General features: G+C 47.0%; 1 protein-coding gene across 2 annotated transcripts in view; it reads right to left on the reverse strand.

Moving 5' to 3' along the window:
- The window catches only part of LOC106741570 (CD151 antigen-like), a 149,816-nt gene extending 131,924 nt beyond the window's left edge, over positions 1-17,892 (reverse strand). The window contains exon 1 of one of the 2 annotated variants that reach the window (XM_014613699.1): positions 17,346-17,892. The gene's annotated coding sequence lies outside the window, so the exon portion shown is untranslated. Of the gene's footprint in view, positions 1-2,963; positions 2,988-17,345 lie in introns of those variants that run through there. The other variant, XM_014613700.1, reaches the window with a different exon arrangement.
- Positions 17,893-22,447: the final 4,555 nt, after the last annotated feature.

Below are 22,447 nucleotides of genomic sequence, written 5' to 3' on the forward strand. Positions count from 1 at the left end.
AATATGCCGCGCAACGTGAGTTCTCTTCTGTCCGATATCGCAATAAAAATACTGGGACGTTTTTTTTAATGACTGAAATCGGTATGTTTTTCGATGAAATCATACGAATTCCAGTTTTTATCATCTATTGGATTCCGCAGAGGAAGTAAAAAGTGAAACAATGAAATATAAATAAAAGATGGTGAATAAATAAAAAATAAATGAAAATGAAAAATAACAGACTGAAGTACATTGAGAGTGTAGTATATTGTTCATCGAATTTTACTAATTATTTGTTATTTCTTACAACTTTTTCTCTCTCAGTGTATTCGGTTTAATTCCGAGGTAAAATGAAAATCAGAAGAAATTTTCGGGAAACATTGGGGAGAACAAATGAGAAGTTTCCCGTTCGAGTTTCCCATTTAGAATCGCATGTTTGAAACATTACATTTCGCTGATGAAGTGAACTGTAATGTTTCACGAAACGTTGGGAACAAATCCGCAAAAAACGCGACCGCATCCCCGCAAGCGAAATACAGCACTGTGAAAACCGCAAATATTAAATTACACTTCCAACTTAAATCCGTGCAGATTCCCCAATCGGAATCTACATAATTTTTTTCGGAAATCGGATCCTAACTAGATCCTAACTAGAACAAAACACTTTCTTCGTGGGCAATTAAAACAAAAAGTAATCGGAGCGAGCAACATCCTCTTGACTCTGAAGTAACGTTACGAAAAAAGTGATGGAAATTTGGGTTCTTTGCATTTTTTGGGGGTTTCTTACGAATCATTGAATTTATTACAAATTTATCGTCTCTGTAGACTGTGATTGCCGCCGGGAAAGCCGTTTTATATTCTTATTACGTCATTAGATCAGGCCGATAATAGCGGTGGTCGCATGGGCCTAACATTCTTTCTGACTAATAGAGAAATGGGAGCAAAGTACAGCGTCTTGCACGCAACGTGGAAGAGAGAGGGAGAAGGGGGGGGGAAACGCGTGTAGGCCTGACAGCCTAATATGTTATTGCCAGAATGAATGGGGTAATTTGTTGAGCGATATCGTCGCTAAACAGCGCGATAAAGCGGTAAGTCAATAACCGACCGGTAATTCCAGCACGTAGCGGGCGCACATTTTGCCGCGGCGCGCGAACAAAAGCGACGGGATCGCGCAAACGCGACGAATAAGCCGATCGCTTACAATGAGCGACGGGTCGGCCGGAAACCGCGGATCTCTCGCGGGTGTCCGTTAAATAAATAAATGCGCCGTTCGACACGCCGTTTCGCTCAAAGCGGATATCGCGATTAACGGCTGGCCTGGAGCATCGGCGTTGCATTTTTCGCGAATCTGCACGCGCGCGCATTCCTACGTCAAACACGCGCAGCGAGGTGAAAAGTACCAATGCTTGAGCACGCAACTAACCGCAGGCACTTCCTTCGTCGCTTCACTCCTTAAGTGAGCACAATCGATACGCACGTTTCAGTGTCGGAATAAAAATGCTCGCTCGTATCCTGATGTCCAACATGCCGGCAATCCAAGCTGTTCCCGTGAATTCGTCCCCGTCAACGAAATATTCAAGAGCTCCTCCTCCTTTCGTTTCATTGGAACTATATTTAATGTGTAACGGCGGGAACGTATTAACATTAAACTTACTTTAAATTTATTCACGTTAAACTTATATCTTACACTCGATTTCGAATAAAAAAACTTTGTCTCGTTTATCCTCACACGGTAAAAAGTTTCGAGTTAAAAGCGGCCGGCTGAAATGTTAATTTAACACGGGGGAATGCGTTGGAGCGTACACAAATATAACGTTGAATTAAATACATTCATCTTGTCAACGCATGTGTACTTTAACACATTCCCCGTGTTAAGTTAACGCGAAATTTCGGCCGGACCGTTTGTAACGCGGAATATTTCACCGAGTGCAAGGATAAACGCGACGGACTTTCTAGTTAAAACGGAAGGTAAAATATAATTTTAATTGGTGATTCTATTAAAACACACGTATCGCGCAAAACGAACATATATATATATATATATCTTGGGTCTGCTTCGCAAAATATATACGCTTGCTTTATCAAGTATTTTGCTCGTTACGTCGCGTTGCGCACGAAGAGCAGATCCGTCGCGCGCAATCAAACGCCCCTACCTCGCTGCGAGGCACGCGCGCGCGATTTAATCCGCGGAATTTCTCACGGCGATCACGGCGGACTTTACGGCCGAGCGTTCACCTTCGTTTCGTGCGTGCGCGCTCCCGACCGATCTGTTCTTTCGCCACGACCCACGCGGGAATGCGTGCCGCCGCGTGGAAAGCCGATATCACACAGACGCGTCACCTTTATCGCGCGAGATAATGCTTCATTAAATCCGCGTTGCCGCGCGCATAACGGGCGACGAGCGATAGTAAACCTCCGCGATTTTCAGGTCGCGCGTCGAGCATCAATTTTACACTCGCCGGCCGGTTACGAGATCATCGTCGGCGTTTTAACCGTGCGATTAAAACGTAATTCTCTCCGATCGGCGATCTTATCGCCTCTTACCCTGCCTACCGCAGAAAGGGAGCGCTCGCAACGTTTTCGCAGCTGCCGCTATAAATTCCCGAAATACGGATAATCGGGCGGGCGAATAAATTGCCGTTGAATTTGCACGAATCAATTGCCACTGGAAAAGTAACGATGCGTCATTTACAAGGTTATATATGTACGCGGAGTTTACAAACTGTTCTTTACTGTTCGAGCCATCTCGGATTCGACCTATTGACATTCGATCCGAATTCGAACGATTCGCACACCTCCCGGTTCCTTTTCGATTCTCTTCAAATCGTCGAGCGAATATTTCGATTCGGGGGACCGTAAAATGTCTCCGAGCGTGTACTTAATACTCCAGTCACAGGGACAGGATTCCTCTTTCTTCTTTCATATTTAATCAACCGAGACCCTAGCTACGTTTGGAGAACGCAGTTAATCGAACGAGCGCTCACCGTCAGTGGAACATCCTTCCGAGTCTCTCGTCGATCTAACAGTACCCTTCGATCAAGGGTAATAATCGATGATCGTTCCGTTCCGTACGGCTACACACTCGCGCGTGAATGAAGAATCCGAGCTTGAATGAAGCATATTCACTCCCGTCGGTACCTTCGCGATCGAGTGTATTTTCACCTCGCTCCCCCGGACGGGATTTCCCCCGGCGAGAAATATCGAGAGTACAAAGTTCGAATCCGAACGATCACGGAAGCAGCTCCTCGCGCTAACGATATCCAAGCAGGCGTTCACGGCCTCCGGCCGATTAGGAATTATGCTGTCGCAACGTCCGAGAGTGTACGAGCGACGCTAATCGTTACCGAACTGACTGAGTCATTTCTCTTGACGCTCGGCCGCGGGACCGGTGACTGCATAATAATTGCTCGACATTCCTCACGGGCGAACCTCACGCCGCCCAGTTAATGAATCACGACGCATCCGTTCCACGAGAGCTCGCGATCAGCCTGACAAAGAGCCCTCCCCTCGACGAGATCTTTCTTTCTCTCCCTCTTCCCGCCACGTAAGATCGCATCGGACGAACTTGATTACGTCGACGGCTAGGTCGATAATATATATATATATATATATATAATCGTACGTGCCGAGAGCGTTACGCAAGTCACGTAATTTTCCAGAAAATTAGAAGATCAAGTGCGATCGGTAAGAACGCGCGTTCTTGGCGAGCGAGCCAAGAATGCGCCGCCCGGCGCAATTCCAGCATGCAAACAGAGCGACCGCGAACGACGAGGGGGAGGGAGGAGAGAAGGGACCGAAATTAGAGCGCGGCCGACCTCGGGGACAATGGCGGGCGGTTTTTAATTTTAATGCCTTCATTAAGAGTCGCCTCGACGGACGTCGCGGATGTGGGTCAGTTCGCGATGTTATCGCGTCTCGCCTAGCCTCGCGCGCCGTATCCAAGCATCTTTCCTCTCGTCGCCGGCACGATTGCCGAACGGCGGAGGCTCGTCGTGAACGTTTCGCGTTCGTCGAACTCCGAGATCGCACGTGGTAGTCGTCGCGCGCGCGCGCCTTGAATTCGGCACGCATTCCTGATTTATCGCGCCGTCGTTGCGCGAATTCCTACACGTAAAAAGACAATCTCTGTCGGCTGAATCTCAACAGCTGATCCGAACTCACGGGGAAACCGGCGATAGCGGTCTCCCATTTCAGTTTTCATGAATGTGGGGTACGTCGCGGCGGTGAGGCCCGCGTGTTTCTTTGCAGAGACGAGCGCGTGAAAGAACAGGTTCTTCTTATTTTGTCTACTCTTACAAAATGTCCGAAGCGTATCGAAGAGATGAGAGACACTCTCGGACGGTTTCCTTGTAATTGAATAATATTCTGCCGTCGTCGTTGCGAGGAATCGTCTATTACACACGAAAAAGTTAGCTTCTATTTCAAGTTCGTATTATCAGATATAAGCAAGAATGTGTAATCTTACAAAAGATCAAAGATAAAACTCGCTTCTACATGAAGAAATTCTACGTATTTTTACGTAGAAAAATATCACATTCTTGTTATTCAAGTGTGATTTTTGTGAATTGAGAGAAAAAAAATACTGGATAGAAGGAGCGATATTATCTTCAAACTGAGAGATACAATTCTTAGCTTGAAGATATTATCTTTCTCGTCCAATATTTTTCTCTCAAAATTCACAAAAATTATATTCGGATAACAAGAGCATACGATATTTTGAGTGAAACTCTATAAAATTTCCTCTTGCTCATATATGAGAGAATCTTGAGTTGTGTGACAGCAATTTTCTCCGTGCGGGTAAAATTAATTCCACGGGGAGAAGCATCGATTGACCGAAGTTAAAAGCACGCGCGAGCAGCTGAGAAAGTGACAATTAGTGCTAAGTATCTTATCGCATACACGTGTACTAAAACGTCGTTTATTCCCGGCGCTGAATGTCTCTCGCCGTAGCGCCCGGGTTCAAGCAGCTAATAAATCGGGCTTCAGTAGCAACGACATTATAGCGGCCCCTATTTCAAAGAAACATCTCAGCCGCCGCAGCCGCGTCTTAGTTCCTACTGATCGTTTTTCCGCGCGTACACCTGGCATTCTTGCGTCACGTATCGCGGCGTCGCTCTCGCTCGCTCGCACGCGGCGCGCACACCTCGTCTTCATTCATGCACGCGTACAGCGCGTGCTTGCACGTCGATACGCAGCATACGCTCATGGCCAGCGATTCGTCTCGAAGTAGATGTAGCGGAGCGGGTATAAAAGATGCCTACGCTACGTTTCAACTTGTTCCAATTGGAAAATTCTTCAAGCAAAAAGGAAATTATTAATAATATAATTTCCTCCTACTTTGATCCCGATGATGCTCGAAATTTCCGTTCTCGCTATTTCAGCGCGAAAACAGGTTGTTCAATGTAACATTAAAATGAAATCTGCGAAATTAGAGAAATTCAAGAGAGAAGTTAACAAGTGTCTGTGTCATCAAGGTGAGATTTTATTAGTCCATATGCCGTCTAAATAAACGCAAACTATCCTTAAGGACATCTCAAAAGCCAAAATTTCCGGGAATATCTATGCACGAGCTCCGCGTGTAATCTATTAAGATCGGACGGGTACACGCCGGGAGGGGAAAAATCGAAAAAATAAGAAATATGTATCCGACGGGTAAACTAATCACATTATTTATAACATTATTAAAAGAGATTTAGGGAGATCTGTTTAAATCTCTCTTGAAATTCCTGCATTTAAATAGGACAAACAATTACTTTCGCGAAGAGCTACAGATTTAAGAGGATTTACATCATCTCATTTGAAGGGGCTTTTTTCTCAGCGCAAAATTATGTACACTGCTATGGATAAAAATGCTATTAGCGTCCTCGGATAAATCCGTTTTATCTTTCAGATATTTTTCTCTCCCGACGTTTAGTCTCGCCTTGCTAGATTCGATTCAGGACGAATTGTTCGCAGGTGTACATCGAGAAAAGAGGAACTAGGCGCGTTGCCGCGAGGCATGTCCTACGCGTATCGAGCTCCGCTCGTGCGGCAACGCGGCGGCGGTTACAATCCGCCGGACGATTATTTCGAAAAAACAACATGGACGGATGCAACAACGTAGGCAAATTAGCCGGCTCGCCAGCCCGTTCCTCCTACCTCCCCCCCGTCCGTCCGTCCGCCTGCCTGTCGCATAGGCTCGCAACAGGTAAAAAGCGAAGTGCGCCTCGAGTTGCTATTTCGCTGTCAGGCTATAACGAGATTGTTTCGCGATGTTGCTCAAAAAAGCGCAGCCACTGACAACCGAATCGATTTCGCGGCGCGCTGTATCCCCGGGTATGAATGCGAGATTCGTAACCGCGGCAAAATCAATTCGTACGAGATAAGTTTCAAAGCGGCCGATCCGCCGGCCGGCGGTCGGATGCGCCCCCCCCCCCCCCCCCNACAAAGCCGAGGGGATTTGTTGTACGTGGTAAGGGGGTTTCCGACATGGCGAAAAGAAAAAACTTGTCGATCCGATCGTGTGATCGGGAATTTTTCTATTTATCATTACGCGATGTGTACGTGCGAGTGCATGCGTCCGTGAATAATGCATTACCATCGGTTTGAACGTTGCGTAACGGGGATATTTACGTTTCGCCGGGGAAGTCCAATTTGCCTCGTCACGTACGCGGCGGACGAGCGAATGAGAGAGACCGTCGCGCATACGTCCTGGCAAAAATAACAAGCCGGGATTACGATGTTGAATGATCGATGTCGAGCGTTTCCCAAGGAAACTTGTTCCCCCCCACCGGCGGAGGATCAGCCACGAGGAACTAGCGGCTGGCTGTTCGAAATTTTGGCCCTGCGTTGAATCTTGAATTCTACAACACGGTGGGAGTCGAGAGACGGCAAAATAGATTCAATTTCGATTCTGATAATGCAATATAATTTCCACTTTGATCCTGATGATGTTTGAAATTTCCGTTTCCGCTGTTTTAGCGTCAAAATAGGTTTCTCGAAGGTAGCGCTAAAATTCGATCTGTAGAATTGGAGATCCAAGAAAGGGGTTAAAAAGTGTCGGTATCGTCAAAGTAGGTTCTTATTCATCTACAGGCGATCTATGAGCAGGCGCAAGCACTACAACTCTGCGTCTCTCAGGCGTACATGCGTGTGTAGTTTCTTCTACTTCCTTTCTCCTCCCGGCGACTACGATCGCCGACTCACGCGTGTTACCTTCGCTGATCAATTAGCTTCGAAACTACGTCGGTGGCCGACCTAACAAAACTGCCTGAGGCGAGTGACTTGGCTTGAAAGCCTACTGCGTCTCCGAGACGGTAGGATATTATTTTTACGTAAATTCTCACGTGTCTGATGAACAAAAATGAAATTATGTAAAAAATAATGAAAAGAAAAAAAAACGATGAATAGTATATCCTGTGGTAAGTAATTCAATAATTTTTAAATCAATTTCTCGACGATACACGTCTGATGGACGTACGGTGTTTCTTGATCACTAAAAATAAGAGTACAGGATTAAGAGCGTCAGAGCAGCATCAAGATTTCGACCCGGGTTGTCGGTCGGTCGGCCGATCGCAGGTAAACCTGCAGGTAAATCTACGAATCCCATGACAGCGTTTCGGGGACGAGCGATGGGAGGGCGGAAAAGCCGTAAAAGTGACGCGTTCCGATCGAAGCGGGCGCGTCGCTAACAAGTCAACGCGAGCGTCGCATTCATCATTCGCAGTTGGCGACGAACGCGAGACGAATTCGCACACCTGTGACAATGGAGAGCGGCTTCCGACGACGACGAGGCGACGCGCAAGAGAGGAACTGCAATGCAGCCCGCCGGATAACGGCGTCAATGAAACACCCGACACGCGTCATTCGCATGGAACGAACGTGTAATCGTTCGGCAGCCGGAATTGCACGATTGTTAACCGCCGACAGCCGGCGCGCGTAATTCCGAAGCCGCGGAGTCTCACGGCGGCGCGCGCCGTGACGAATATCCGCGATTGCGAATTACGGAGGCGGCCAAGTAGCGCTCGAGGACGGAATCTCAACGAGAATTCCCCCACGTGGAAAATCTCTCCCCGATTGGCATCCGGTCCGATTTTCTCCTCCTCCTTCCGAAAAAATTATGGACTCCGATTGGGAAATCTCCGGGGATTATGTTTCAAACAGAAGAGAATATAAATGGGGGAAACTCGAACGGTTGCCGTTTGCTCTCCCCCTGCAATGCTTTCCGAAGGATTTTTTTCTGCCTTTCAGTTCGCGTGGAAATTGAACGGGACATATTGTGAAATACTTTGAGTACAATAAAACGTATGAGACGTCTGAGTAAAGGGGATGTAAAGGTTGTAAAAGTGCAAATGCTCGGGGTGTTTTCGTTGCTTCTCACCTTTCCGCCACTTTTTATTCCACCGGATTAAAAATGGATACCGTGTAGTTGGATTAATAATTGGCGCAGAAATGAGATTCCCTACTCGATGGCATGAAAACGATAACGATTTTACTCACTGAAAAAAACGCACGTGTTAATCCACGGGTTAAAAATAAGAGTTGGATCCCCAACTGATGTCGCGGTGAGAGATAATCCATCTCGACACAAATTGGGGTATTCCGATCGGAATCGATATACATTATCTCCAAGAATCTCGAACAATTTCTACACAGGAATGTTTCTCCGTTCTCTCTCTCTCTCTCTCTCGTGGATTCACGTGTAACGTTATATTTATAATCACTATCGATATTTGTATTTCTTTATCACGACCTCTTAATCAAGATACAAACATCTTCAGCGGTCGTTCCCGAAAAGTTACCGGAGCGATAAGAAGATCGCACGCACCGTTCGAAATTCCTAAATCGTATCAGAACGACAACGAGACGCTCTTCTACATTGAAACTTTCTTCTCGAAGAAAGCTTTCAGTATATCGATGCGTTTCCCTTCCCTCTTCTTCTTCTTTTTTCTCCACCTTCAATAAGCTCCCTCGAAATCTGTCGGCGGAGGAAATTGGTTACGTTCGGCGGCGGAAATAAAAGAGGAAGAGAAAGAGAGATAGAGAGAGAGAGAGAGAGAGAGAGAGATGCGCGTGATCTCCGTGTTACCGCTTACGCCGTGAAATATTCATTTTCTTTTGGCGTAGTTAAATTTTACACAGAATCTCGGACGACGCGCGGAGTCGCGGCGACGAGCGCGAAGAAGGTCGTCCAGGCGGATTTAATTTAAGTTTCGCGACAAGTTCGCGCGTCGGCTCGAACGGGTAATTGCGGCAGCTCGTATAATTCCGCCGTTGTTCCTCCGCGCGTTAGAAACGCGTCAGGCTAAACCGTCTCTCTCTCTCTCTCTCTCTCTCCCTCTCGCGAGACATAGACGCGCCTAACGCGAGAAACCAGCCTCTTGCCGTCGGATGGCCGATGACGCGGTACGGCTAATGCGCGCCAGATAACGACGATAACGAGACACTTGACACCCAGAATGAGCACGCGCTCCGCGTGCACACCTGCGAAGCGACTGTGAAACGACTGTGAGGCAACTCTTGAGCAACTATTACCGACGAGGACGACGATGACGGAACGCGACATTGGCAGCGCGCGTCGCTCTCGCGCGATCTATCACTATTAAAACAGCCCAGCCCGACCAACACCCACCAGCACGCTCGATTTTCTCACCTAAGCCGGGTGTACTTTGGGCCTTAATCCTCCCCCCCCCCCCCCNCAAACATCGCAGTCGAACGTGCCGTACTTTGGACGCTCCGAATATTCGATTGCCGAGAATGCGAGCCGTTCTCGCACACTAAAACGCCGTAATCGCGCATAACGAACCGGATGTGCGGAGAAATGAAGGGTGGGAGGAGGGGGGAGGGGGCACTTTTATCCGGACAGGGAGAGGCCGTTTTTTTCCGCTTTCTTTCGCGCCGTGCGATAATTAAAACGTATCAATTTACGCCCCGCCGTCGAAGATATCGCCGTGAAGTTTTATTGAATTTCATCGCCGCGCGGGTATTTAATGTGCCGTCGCAGGTGAGAGACCCCCCTCCCCCCCTCTCTTGCGGAGCGGGAGAAAAGGAAGAAGGTGGAAAATCGCGGATTTTTTTAATACCGCGAACCTTTTAACGGCGAACAATTCCCCGGGCGCGGCAGCCGTAGGAAATATTACCCGCGTACCGCGCGATGTACCATTACAAACCCCGTCGCGCGTAATCGAATCACAAGGGGGAAAAAGCGGAATTCATTTTCCCGTGAAAGTTCCGGGCCCTCGGAAGCCCACAGGACGCGGCGGAGGGCGATTTCCGTTTGTTCCCTCTAATAAAAATTATCCGCGTCGATCGCTAAAAGTTCTCGGCGCGTAACAACGGATTAAATCTGATGAAGAGAGACAGATAGATAGATAGATAGATAGATAGATAGATAGAGAGAGAGAGAGAGAGATGCATTTATTATTGCAGTAGGGCAAATCCTCTAAGGACATGTAGTAGGGAATTACATCAGTAAATGTGCAAGGTAGTTGTGAAATTGTTACAATTATGAAAAGTAGAACGATTAGCTAAATGTATAATGGTTACACAGTAGTAATAATAGTAACAACAGAGTGCGTAGTAATAATGATAACAGATATAAAGACGGTAACGAAAACGATTAACAATGAATATAACAAGAGACGTAATGACGACGAAGAAGCTTGATAATAAGTAATGTACATAATGATTAAAGATGGTTGAAAATTCTTCGAAGAATAATAGAACAATAGAATAGGAAGCTAATCATAACGGTTACGTAACAATAATGATGCTAATATTCGTAATAATAATAATAAAAAGAAAGAGAGAGAGAGAGGCGCGCGCTCCGCGTCAGAGCGTCGGAGTGCAAATTACCGTTTTCCGTCGCCGCGATCTGAAACACCGCCAGCCAGCCAAGGCAGGCAACCATACCTTGGGATCTTTTACGCCGTCGTAGATTTATCGTGGTGGGCCGCGTCGGCGAACAAGGTAAATCAAATTAGAAACGTAGTCTCGCGCGATACGACGTATTCGGAGCGCAGCCTAGATCCGCGCCGGAGATTATTTTAAGGGGCGGCCTCGAGCCGGCGCGCGCTCACCCGGCTAGTTTAGCTCGCTCGTTCACGATGAATATGAAACGCCCGGCGAACAAGAAGAAGAAGAAGAAACCTCAGAAGGCCGCTCGTCGTTACGCTTAATCCTGCGCGACGCGACGCGCCGCAAACGAGAAAATGACTCCCGGGCTCGGTTTGAGCGTCTCGCGTGATTCACTTAACGCTGCACCGCGAAACCGCAAAGTGCCTTCGAACCGGAATCTCAACCGTCTCTGGTCTGGCGAGGGCGCACTTCTGCGCCCCGTCGGTCGTTCCGGGGCGACGTCTCATCCCGTGAAACACGCTCGAAATATATTTTCACGCGAAATATATTTCCCCCTCCCCCCTCGTTCTTCCCGTGCACATCGAGAAGAAAAGTACTCGGTTTTTGTGCACAGCGAGATAATTGGGAGATGCATTCTTGCATATTGAGAAAATTTCACACCAGGTGTCTGGTGTCATGATTAGGTTAAATTAGGTCAAACGCTGCGATCGAATCGAATTTCATAAAGATCGAGCGAGACGGGCAATCTGTGACGTAGGAAATTTAAAGTGCAAAATGTCGCTTCGTTAACGGAATGCAAAAAGGCAGCCGTACGTGTGATACGGGGGTTGCTTCAACTACGAAAAGATTGTTTCAACTTCATAATTCCGCTCGTGGCGAGAGGTTAAGCAAACCAGACGATAAATGAAGTCCGATAATATATTAGCGCGGCTTCATAATCGCTTCATTGAACGAAATTTGCAGCTTGTTTCGCGCGCAAACAGGGGGATCAAAAAACAAGAGCGATACTTTGCCAGGCCCGAAATTGAATTCGTTCACGCTCGATTCGATTTGCTTTGACTGATCCCCTTTCACAATGCAATGAGCGCGATTGTAGTGCATTATTGTTGAATCCAACTAATTACACACATATCGCTGCTATACACAGTGTACTTTTTTCGTTCGAACGACCAGGAAGACGTGGTTGGCATTCGGATTGACCGCGATTCGGGGCGAGATCAGTCATTTTTCCTCTCACTGTATATAAGCTGCTCGTTCGATGTTCGGTTTCACGAGATCGGACGCGCTCCGGCTTTTAATCCCGGTGCGGCGCGACGATGAACTCCACGTAGTCGACGAGAATCTGGGGTGGGCCGGGATGCCTAAGCTCTTCGGTAAGACCCTGAATTCGAGCCCCGTCACACAGAACGGCGCCGACCGGAAGGAAGGTTCGCCTTATTTCCCCGGCAACTTCACCCGGGAGAGATAGATCAATCCCGTCAACGTTCGCAACTTCCCGAACCCGCGGAACCGAATAACGGATATTACGGGGGGGGGGGAGGAGCGATGGCCGGACTCTCGAATTAAGCCTCGAATTGTACCGACTGACACGCAATATCCCAGCAGCGAAATAGCAAGACGCAGGGACAGGGAGGGAGAGAAAGAGGAACACGCGTTGCAGGAACGTCGCTTTAGCGGGGAAGCCTGTTCGACACTTCCTGAGACCGCAAGGGGCACCACAGCACCACCACCCGGTGGAATAGAATATCCGGGAAATATTCAGTGTGTACTGCTCGAGGTGTTGCTACTGAAGGATGCGTTATTCGATTCCCGCATAAACGCACGTCTCTCGGTAACACATATACACATACATATGTACATACATAGACGCAAATTCTCGAATCACGATCGCTTCAAATCGCGCCTGTATCCGGGCCGAAATTTTGATGCTACTTTGGTGCTCTTAAGAATAGTTTGGGACTACTTAGGCGGCTTATAAATTAATATAAACAAACTTTGATGATACTACACCTGTTAGCTTCTCCCTCGAACGTTTAATTCCACAGACTTAATTTTAACGCTACCTCGAAGCTAGAAATGCTCTCAACATTTCGATTGTTAAATTCACACGAATATTCAAAATCTATTTGGACGCTGGAAACAGCAGGAACGAAATTTTAATACGTCATCGCGATCCAAGGTAGGAATAAACGGTTGGAAACGAACTTATTTTGCTATCTTAACTCTTCTACCGTGTTTTAGAATTCATGGTTTAACACAGGATCGAAGCTCCGACCCGGGATATTCTCCAAACTTCTTGGAGTGCATTTTCACTCGAATACGAGTGATTTTTCGCTCACACAGAGTGAATTCTCCGCTCCGATTCGCCGGGTGAACATTTTCACACGAAGAGCGAATCCGACCGTATTCCGACGTGCACGCTAACTCTAATCAATTGAATCATTCACTCGTGCGAAGTGAAAATTCTGCTCTAAGCTTGAGTGAGATTCAATTCACTCCTGCGATTTCGAGCGGCGGTGTTTTCACCGTAGCCTCGAGTGAGAATGACGCCATTTTTCGCCTGCTTTTAGAGCGAGATTCCGCTCCCAGAAATTCCGAGATCTATTTTGCAACTTTTAACGACAACGTCGATACGCAGGTGATAATGTATGAGCGATGGAAAAGCCGTGCAGCGACAATGTCACGATAACGACGCTGTCATTAAAAGTTGCAGAATGAGCCTGTGCTGGACTCCCCCCCCCCCCCNCCCCCCCGGCATAAGAAGGAAGTCGCGTGATCCGTCGTGTACGCGACGGATTTCTTGTCGGCTGATTGCTTTTCTCCGGTCTGGCTGTCTTTCCGCGCGCGTCTCCTTCGCAGGCCACGCACGAACCGGTACGACCGGAAAGAACCGGCGGAGAATTCTGTGTCCACCCTTCCCCCCTCCTCTCCCGCATAATCCCTTCCTCGGTGCGTTGTCAAAACAAGCGCACGTATAATCGGATCTCGAGGCATTTAACTCGGGGCACGCATCGCTCCTCCTCCTGCGCGCCCCGGCGCGCCTCCCCCGGCACGATATTGTCCGGTCGTTTTTACACGAAGATTAAGCGAACACGCGCTGCCGACGTGCGAGAATCGCGCGGTCGGCTGAGTTACGCGCCGCGCTCCTGTTTGCCCACGCTGACTTCGTCCGCGCGCGGACACCGGCAGGCACGTTCGGCGACCCGTGTCAAGTTAGTCGCCGATATATTCGGAAAAAAGAAATTTTCATCCCGATCGCGACATCGCATTCACACGTTTGCACACATCCCTGGTTTGGAAGTGACTTAAAAAAATAGCTGGGGAGGCTAACTTCATAAGGGTCGTTCAGCGGACGACCCACAGATAAAAGTGTCAATTGTAGTTACGAATATCTCGAATAGTCAATTCGTTTCCGAGCACGAGCGGTTAGATAATATTTTAATGGATACGTAGTGCAAGTTTTATTGAATTCTTATCGAACTCATTTCACTTTACAATCTCCTTTAGAAGTTGAATCACTTTTGATCCGGGCTCTGAATTATCGTCGAAACTCTTGGCGTCACTTTTAAATGCAATGTAGATTAATTTATAAATTTTTCATACTTTTCTTTCATACGGATGATACGTTCCTAATGTCTGGTAGCTGACGCGTTCTCTCGTTTTCAGTTAAAAGCGCGAAATGACGACGAGACAAATGGTTTTTTTTTTTTTTACAACCAAATGTAGCACAAACGAAAACTCAAAACATGTGCAAACGATGAACAATCGGATGAGATATGGAAAGTTTTTTTTTTTTCGAATGTTGGGACGTTAACTTCACAGAATGACGAGGATGTAGCGTTATGAATGAACGAACGAACGATATCGAATGCGTGCGCGATATGACCGAGTTGGATATAATCTATGGATTATTTCGACGCTGACGATTGAAGTTTGACCGAGGACCCGGTAAATAAGTGCAATTCACGACGCATATATTCCCTGCTTCTCGTTTTTATAGGCCTTCTATTCTGTACATTTATTCTGCACATTTATTATACCCAATTGGGGTTTTGTACGTAAATTAATGTTTTTATATGTAAATTAGTGATACGCATGGAGACCACCGGTGACCTTTGCAGTGGCAGTCAACGTGTTCAGGAATATCTTTATGCTGATTTAAGGTCCGTTCTTCGACCCGCTGCTTGGAAAAAGCTTCAGAAAGTTCTCAGAAACGGGGCACACCTCGCTCTGGATAAGAGGCGGATGCGTGGCTTTAGGAAAATGTCGACCGTGTTTTAAGGGGAAAAAAGGAAGAATGCAAAATATTAATCGATGATCTTTCAAGAGCAGGCGCGCTTCGGAGGAGTGTCGTCCTTCGTCGATTTAGACACCGTACGACACGCCATCGATACCGCATATCAATATGGCCCGAAATGATCTACGATCTCCCGGTATTACCAGCGAAAAGCGCCGAGGTAATGTCAGTTTCGTCGGGAATATCGTCGCGCCGAATATTGAAGCAAAATACGCCCCGCTATTTGCCACGATTCCACCCCTCGTCGGCATATTTACGGACGGCGGACGGGAAGAGCGGCTGGCTCCGATTTTTCGAAACCTATGTGTGTGCGTGCGTGCGTATCTGTGTACGTGTTTGTTCCCTGCAGGTATGAAAAGTCCGCACGTTCGAATCAGCAGCCTAAGTTCTTCGGCGGAAAGTGCCGCCAGCGGATTTCGAGTAATAATAATCCGCTCACTGATGAACCGTTTCTCGTCTATGGAAGGCGTGTGAAAAAAAAAACAAAGAGAGAGAGAAAGAAAAAAAAAACAGTCTGCCGCTCACGTTTGCGGAGTATCTTCGTAAGACCGAGCGCGCCGAGAGCTCTCTAAATGCTTTTCCGACGACTTTTCCACCGTTGTTTTTACCGACACGCCCTTATTTACCACGCACACTGGCACTCACATGCGTACTGACACACACACACACACACACGCGCGCAGCACATACCGTGCGCGCGTCAGCCACTCTTTTACCCGCGACAGACGACTGTATACACGTGTTTTGTTTATTATTCATTTAACGGAATTGAATGTACGCGCCACGTTGCAACTGGATATACTCGTCCACGCAGTCCGACCGTTTTTCGGTTTCACGTGGGGAATAAAAGACGACCGAAATCAATCGCATATATGCATGCGCGCGTGTACCGAGATCGACGACGAGAGAGAGATATTTCATTTTCGTCGCGAATATTTCGCGCGTGCACGTCGCGCCCGCTCGACGAAGGCCGCGCGCGCGACACGGCAACTTCGCCCTCGTAATGTCACGCGTCGAAATCTCGGGCAAAAATTAATACTTTTAACAAATCTTCTTGTTGGTACCATATTAAGAAACGATCTGCCGTTCTAACGAAATGATTTCCTCCGTGCGCGTATGACCAGCCAGGTTCGCGTACGTCGTTGTCGAGAGCAACGTGTTCCGCATCAGCTCGGAAATAAAAGTACTCGTCAGAGAAACTTGAGTTAAACCTCTAGTTTAAACCTGAAATCCCGAGGTACATTCTTCATGTTTAAGACGTATCGCCGATTGCGCGAATTGCGCCTTAAATGTGTCGGACTTTGAAAAGCCCGTAATTCACGAACGGTACGCAGTAACATATCTTGACTTGAATTTTCACAACTTTTACTACACAGAAGTCGATGATAATAAAAACTAAAAGTAAGAATGATAATCTACTTACGGAGTCATGACAAATTTCGACACACCGGTCGACCGGCGATCGTCGAGTCAAGGTAGATCAACCTGATTAGTTGACAACACGTTAACTTGGGGCCAATGACACGTAGAAAAACGTAAGCAGTAAGACGTAAGCATCTAGCAAATTGACCGATCACAGTCGACTATTTCTCGACCGTAAGGGGAATAATCAACTGTAATTGGTCAATTTTCTTACCACTCGAGTCTCGCTACTCACGTTTTCATCCGTGCCACTGGCCTTAACCCTCCGAGTAATATCCGCTGTTTTGACGATGAAGTAACATCATAGGCCTGTCGGGCCCGCATCACTAAGAAAAAGAACATTGTAAAAAACGTCGTTTCCGACATTTCTTTTACTCCTTCATGAATGATGCCTAACATCCTAGCAAAAGTGCCAAGTAACGTCACGTCAATGTTATAACCTCTCAATCAAGAATATAGTATAACTGTTACGTACAGCGTGTATTATATTGCGCGTTCGCATCGATGAGCTGGGGATTATACCATCGATATGATAATTACTGTTACTTTGCTGAAATGTTACCGTCAGGGTTGGCACTCGACACTCAACGCCGCCCCCGATCGCGCCCGTCGAAACCAACGGAAGAACGCGCGCGCAGGGTCACGTGACGCGGCGTACAAGACGGAAAAACGGAGATTGGCGCGCGTTCATAACCTAAACTTTTAATTCCGCGCGCGCGTCAATGGCTCGCTGCTCTACCGTGAATGCCTCGCTCGCGACACGAATGCGTGTTATGTGCGTGTGCTTACGCAGGTATATGAGTTTACTTACCGAACGTTGTCCTTGAGAGAGAGACGACTCGCGGGAAGAGGAAGAAGAAGCAGCATCCACCGGTGATTCCCGGACAGGCACGCGTCACCGCCGCCGATCGGCAGCTTACGTAATGAACGAACGACGCGCGCTCGACACACGCGCACTGGACGATCGAAATCGGAGTAAGTTTGATACTGAACACTGAGATTCTCTTCTCTTTCTTTCTCCCTCCCTCTTTCTCTCTCTCTTCGCTTAACCTATCCACCCGACCGGCGCGGATCCGACAAGTGTGAGGGCAACAACGCGGAAGATCACTCGCGAGAATTAGTTCGCTGACGTCGCTGACGTCGTCGAGTCTCGCCTCGAATCTCCTCGACGACGATCTCTCTTCCTCTCGTGCGAGACGAGAGATACCGGCTATACCGGGAGAACGAGACACGGGAGAGGAGAACGACGCGAGGCGGAACGAGACGGCGCTACACGATCCCCTCACGATGAAGGCCGGAGCGCGACTGACTCGAAGTTGCTCGCTCTCGCGGCCAGTCGTGCACCACGCCGGACGGTTCGCAGTGAAGTGCGCGTCGCATTCTCTCTCTCTCTCTCTCTCTCGCGGCGGTACCACCACTGCGGCGGAGTACCTGTCAATCTCTCCCTCGCGCGCGCGCGCGGCCTCACACGATCATTCTCCCCGCCGACAAGATAAACGCGCCCCCGCCGCAATTTGCAATTTTATAATTTCGCGAGCGCGATTATCGCTATATCCCGCCGAGCATTACTCGCGACGACCGCGTTTTGAAAGAGCTGCAGAGGGAGAGAGAGAGAGATTGAACCACTGAGCGACTTTCCCGCGCGCGCCATACCGCGTGATCGGAACGGAACGATTTTGTGATTCACGCGTGATGTCGCGCGGAGGACCGACTCGTATCCCAGGCACACGATCGCGCGTGTTATAATCGTTTCCTCGGGTCGAAAATGATGACTTTCAGCCTTACACGTAAGGTCGAAATCGTTATGATTAGATACACACTATGATTTATGATTTATTAGAGCTGCTACGCGATTTTCGACCTTATGCGCGTAAAGCTGAAAATCGTGTAACACCTACACCGTGAGGAAAATATTTGTAATGTAACTTTAATTATTATAGTCAGGTGAACCGTTTTTTCTAGTAGATGTTACCGCAGGGTGTCTTATTTTAATGGAAACAGCGGAATATCTTAAACCTGAAATTGTATCTCAGTTAGCACGATGAATTTCTCAAGTGTTTCTCAAGTATTCTCCTCTCGTGAATTGTAATTCTTCGAGAATTCACAGAAGGACGCTGTAAAAATGATCTAGAAATTACATCATGATTCGAATTTCTGAGAACTTTTTGGAATATTCATACGGAATTATTTCGTATCAATAGAAGTGTACTTTATGAATTCAAGAGAAATAGTGTTTACGAATGAATGCAAAGAGGAATACAAAATACCCAATAAATATCGATTCTAAAAGTTACGTCAATAATATAATTTACTGCTAAACAATATAACTATTACGTACACGTGTTATATATAACACTTATACTATTGAGTGGGAAATTATAATACTGACATAATGTGTTTATTGTGTATTGTATATTATTATGTTATTGAGTTAATTGGTGTTCAGTGGGAAACAGTGGTTCTCTCCCAATTGAAATAATTAAAATACATTCAGCTTTCAACTACATGAAATGAAAAAAGGAATCCAAAATTGTGCGAAATCATATAAAACAAAGAAGAAATTATATGTTATAAGCGGTCACATTTCCTTCATTTCGTCGAATCTATTATTTCTTTTTTTCAGTGTAGTAACATTAACTAACATTAACTGGAAAAATGCTCTCGCCTGACTGTAATTTTTTCGCCTATGCGATTAGTTACAAATACCAAAGACTTTTTTCTCAGTGTGGGTATATACGTGTGCGTACGCAGGTAACACGTGACTTGGTAACGCCGCCGCCGTCGCAATTAGAACGTCGTAAAGGGGCTGTAATCGCGTTAAACACTGCTTCACTCGTAATCGCGCGGCTTCACATCGGCCGTGGAATAATACCGATTTTAGTCGGTACGCATATATACGCACATATATATATATATATATGTGTATACGTGTATATATCCCCCGGTCGACATCCTGCACCTGTCAATCTTCTGGCCGCGCACGATTATTTCCGATCCTGCCGTCGCAAGATAAACGGAGCCCGCCGGTGTGTAATTTACAACTTTATGATTTGATTCGACGCAATTATCGTCTCGCGATGCCGCCGTAATTGTATCGAACGTTCGTATTCGCCCCTTCTCGCTTTGTTCGGCACGCGACACACACACACACACATACACACAAACTCTGAATATTTCAGCCACAACTGAATATATACGAACGTTAATGACTTTTCTATCGGCGACTTTGTGTTGTTCAGTAATCACGCTGGCTGTACCCAAATTTGCGTAATTATTATCGCTATTATTACCGTTATTATTAAACATTTCCGCGCTTCCGTTGCGCCACCCATTTCGATTTATGCGAGAACGCGCTCGCCCGGTGTTTTATGCCGGCGCGACTGACGGTGCGCGCGAATCATTTATGTCGATGCATGATCGCCGAATTAAACGCGATACATCCGCGAACGGGGATAATTATCCACAATCAAGATCGGATAATCGGCGACGGGTGATAATACGCGTATATATTCGCAATTTGAATCGTCGACGTGCTCCGTCGCACCGAAATTTTCTCGCACACGAAAGATCGGTTTTGACGTGCGCGCTAGTTCGTACGCGATTCGATTGCGCTGCTCGTCGCATAATGCAGATTTATTATTAATACGCTTTAATTAATTTTCTTGTGTGTGTACGTGCGCACGATACGTCACGAGAATGGCACAGAGAATGCGAATTTGTGAGAAAGCAAGATAGAGAGAGAGAGAGAGAAAGAGAGAGAGATCACGCGGTATGACAGCATACACAATAAGACAACCACCGCATAGAATTCCGTCGCGAAGGGGCCGCCCTATTGTTCCTTTCGGCGTACGCGTCGTGAGAAACAAAGCGACAAAGGGCAAAACGCGTACCTCCGCTAATAAACAAATGCTTGTCAGCCGCTCCCCCTCCTCGTCCCGGGAGGCATGCGTCTGCGCACGACCGGCAATGAGCATTGAATTACGGCCGACGGGGCAATAAGATCCGTCGTAACCGCGCAAATGAACTCCTCAAGGACCGAGATTGATTATTAAACGCAACGCGCCACGGGCGGAATAATGTTCGTGCAAGCGAACGAGATCGCGTGACGCTTTGTTGCGTGAACCGCGCAAAGCAAGGTTGCGAAGTGGCGCGTTACTCGCTAGACGCCACTTTTCTTCAGTAGCGCCTTAGTAACGACGTTATTTTCTCACCTTTCTTGTCCGGCGACGACGACGTGATTCGAGAAGTATCAAGATCGACGCACCGTCCTGTTTTCAGGCTCCGAAATCCTTCCGTTGAGGATGTAGTTGAAAAATTTATACGCGTGAATGCAAAGCGGCAATATTTCTCTACCGCAAAATACATCGTAGTCTTGAAATGAAAATTATTACATTTTGGACCTTGCGTAAATAAATAATTTTGGAGAAGTTGTGGAAAGGACGCTTCGAGAAAGTGGACTCCAAAAGCGATGTCTATCAGAAAATGAAACAAAAAAGTACTAAAAATACGTTTTGTACATTTATTGTGTGTATTTGTATGTTATCTTTAATCTTACGTATTTTTTATTATGTAGAAAAAGATTCCCTGACTTTCACTTTCGGATCCATGCACCGAAGGGAGGATTTGATAAAGCATTGAAATTTGATGAATATTTGCCGACGAAATATTTGATTACTCAATTCAATAATTTAGTTTCGTGTACTAAATATACGATACACGGAACTACAGTAATGTTTATATAGTATACGGAACTAAATTATTTAGTTGCAGTAATCAAATATTTCAACGGCAAATGTTCACACGATTTTACTATTTACCGAATCCTTTTCTCAGTGTGTCGAACAAACAGGCAGGAACAAGGAAAGTTCAATCACTTATAGCTTCGACTGGTTTTGTGAGATGAAATTTCACAACAAATTCCGGTATGTCGGTTGAAGGATCAGTAAACTCAGATATTACGTCAGCTCGCGGGAACAACGTAACTCTAACGCCTCTCACGAGGTACATTATTGAAAAATTACTTATTACCCAGCAAAAGGAGCGACCGTTGTCGTTACTTCGAAAAATAACTCGTAATCGTTACTGTTACCGAAGAAGCAACGGAAGTCGTTGCAATTCCTGTCATTTCGCTCCTCGAATTCTGAATTCCCTCCCTTTTTTACCCCACCTATCCCGCGTAACCGTAATCTATGCGCGCAAAATGACGATGCGATATCGGTTACTGTTGCAGTAAAAATCTAATTGCGTTACCGTTATGACCGAAGGAACCGTGGCGGAGATAATGGCGGAAGAGCCGTAACTTCCTCTTACCGTTAATTAGACCTTCCCCCGGTGAAAGAATGCTCCGGATATTCTTCCGTCTTGTCGGAGCGGGTCGCAGAGCACCGTACGTAACTCACGAACGAGCCAAGTATTGTCGGTAATCGAAGATACGCTTTTATTACGAAATTTCCAATTTCTCGCGGTACAGGTGTACTCGGTGTGAGATTCGCGCGAGAGACGCGGATTATTTACAGGATCCCGACGCGAAAAGTCGCCACCGCCTGCCGTCGTCGTCTTCGTCGCGATCACTGGCCCGATTGTATAAGCACGATGGAAAAACTCGGCGGAAATGCTCAAGCGAGCGTGATGAGACGCGCGATCCCCGGTAAGCAATCGCGGCCCCGTCGAGCAAGCGCGCATCAACCGCGCTCGGCATTTTAATGACGCAGACTAATTTGTGCTTCTCATAACGGATGATACGATAGCGAAATACGAGCTCGTACGAGCGTCGAGTCCACTTCCACGCTCGCAAAACAGATCGTGTTCGCGATACGCGCCTCTTCCTTGTATTATTCCCTCTCTCCCCCTCCCCCTCCACCACCCCTCTTTTCCGCTGGAAACCGTCGCGCGACACGTGCGGATTTTCGCGAC

This window comes from Dinoponera quadriceps, unplaced genomic scaffold, assembly GCF_001313825.1.
Source record: "Dinoponera quadriceps isolate SergipeBrazil2010 unplaced genomic scaffold, ASM131382v1 scaffold586, whole genome shotgun sequence".
In the NCBI taxonomy this organism is placed as follows: domain Eukaryota; kingdom Metazoa; phylum Arthropoda; class Insecta; order Hymenoptera; family Formicidae; genus Dinoponera; species Dinoponera quadriceps.